This window comes from Mizuhopecten yessoensis, unplaced genomic scaffold, assembly GCF_002113885.1.
Source record: "Mizuhopecten yessoensis strain PY_sf001 unplaced genomic scaffold, ASM211388v2 scaffold715649, whole genome shotgun sequence".
Classification (NCBI taxonomy): Eukaryota; Metazoa; Mollusca; class Bivalvia; order Pectinida; family Pectinidae; genus Mizuhopecten; species Mizuhopecten yessoensis.
Window position 1 is genome coordinate 4,015 of NW_018479722.1, and position 2,138 is coordinate 6,152.

Consider the following 2,138-nt stretch of genomic DNA (forward strand, 5'->3'; position numbering starts at 1 on the left):
TACTGGCAACCCAGTTACTACTCTAGCAGCTTCCAGTTAACAAATCAATATGGAATTTAGATAAAACCACTCCTCCAGAGTTCACAAGCATATTCCATTATAGGTAGAATGAAACATGTATATATTTTACTAAGAACTTTCCTATTCAGCAGAAATTTTAATTGTCTTAAAGCATTTATCCGTTTTGAAGCACTTTTATAAATATGTTCAACATGATCACCCCATTTAGCATTTGCACTAAAAGTTACCCCTAAATGCTTATGGTTTTCAGAAAAATTTAAAATGCTGTCGCCAAACAATAGCTCCAGATCTTGATTTTTTTTAAATATTTGAGATAAATAGAACATCTGTTTTATTAGAATTAAATGTAACTAACCATTGCTTGGTCCATGCATTTATGCATTGAAGATCATGAATCATTTGCAGTTGCAGTTGTTAGAACCAAATATTAAAGAAGTATTGTAATGCGGGACGAGCGCCGGTAGAGATAATTAGAAATGAACAAAACAAACTAGTAAGTTACACAAATACAAACAATTTATTTACAATTAACACAAGCACATTTCACTAAACATTTCTATCATCTCTCCAGCATCCACTCATTCACATACATACATTTACATATTTTCACACATTGATTTCCATACAAAAGTTCACAGTTCCAAATAAGCCGGCTAATTGCATGGTACCAGTCAATGTTCCTTGTTTCAATAATATGACAGTTCCTGTGCTGTCTGCTCCTGTCTACTGTATGACACAATGGACCAATAGTCCTATCCTGGGTGACAACAGTCTCAGTATGTTTGACACCGCTGACCAACCGTAGCCTTTACTGACGGTGGAAATATAGGATGCGCGCTATGCGCTTCTCTCGAACCCTAGTGTCCACTAAGAGTTCCCTATCTGTACAGCTCTGGCTGACCCCTTCAGTGACCATGACTTGCCCGCTGTGGATGACCTGTGGCTGACCTTGACCCTTTGCATGGGACGGTCCTGATGCCCCGTTCGCATGTATCCACTGCAATGTCCAGATGTGGTCGTAATCCTCCTCAGGAAAGCTTAAACAATACCCAAAACAGCCATTACAATCTTGCATACTTCACCATTCAAGCAATTGATTCCTCACAAAATATCAACATGACAATTATATAATGACACAATCATATTCGACAATCTTAACACTGACGTGAGACTCTATGATATCTAGTAATGTAAACAGTTAAGTGATATACTATAATAACTATTATAACAATTAAACCTAATTCCGGTCCGGCGATACATAGTACCAAGTACACAGTCGAGTATGGCACCACGCGGCTTCCATACTTTTTACACTCTATCGAGACCTCACCTATACATAACGGTTTATCACTATTCCAATACATATCATCAACATTACAACACTATTACATTCGTACATAACTATGCATCGAGATATACATACTTATAAACCCATAAAGTATCTCTAAAAACATATTCATACAATTTAGCCTACATGCACGTGCTGTACTGTGGTAATCGCTCACTACCCAAGCGTCACGCATGACCGGACCGCACTATCCTATACGGCTCAATAGACGTTAACCGGTTAATATTAGGACATAAAGATGGAAAAATAGAGTTACATAAAGCTTAATACTAATATTACTTACCACAGTCTGTAACCTGTGCCTGTAACTACTGAGGTAGGCCGCTGTGAGTACTAAAACCCACGACAGGTGGCTATGGCGCGTCCACACATGTTTACCTGTGTCCTGAGCTCGTGCACTTCCGCTCCCTACCTATTTACTTACCGTTACATCCGTCAACTGACCACGTGATTCGTAATAACAATAACACTGGACATTCACAAATATATATATCTACATACGATCAACATAAACACCACGAGACAATACATGCGATCGTGACAAGTATCATCAGCAAAAAGTCTGGATACGTTTATTAAATTTTCGGAAATATCATTGACATAGATTGGAAATAAAATCGGGCCCAACACCGAGCCTTGAGGTACCCCAGCTTTTAATAACTGACTATTCGAAAATGATTCACCAATAAAAACTTTTTGTTGTCGAGCCTGTAGATAATTAATTAACCACTTCAAGAAATTTCCTGTAATACCATAAGATTTAAGCTTT

The 2,138-nt window shown here is 37.9% G+C and overlaps 1 long non-coding RNA gene across 1 annotated transcript; it reads right to left on the minus strand.

Annotated features, from left to right (window-relative positions):
* Positions 1–519: 519 nt before the first annotated feature.
* On the minus strand, positions 520–1,798 carry LOC110441174. Its single transcript, XR_002461839.1, has 2 exons — positions 1,653–1,798; positions 520–1,058 (listed from the first exon to the last, which is right to left on the minus strand). It is a non-coding gene; the product is annotated as an uncharacterized LOC110441174 (long non-coding RNA).
* Between the last annotated feature and the right edge of the window lie 340 nt (positions 1,799–2,138).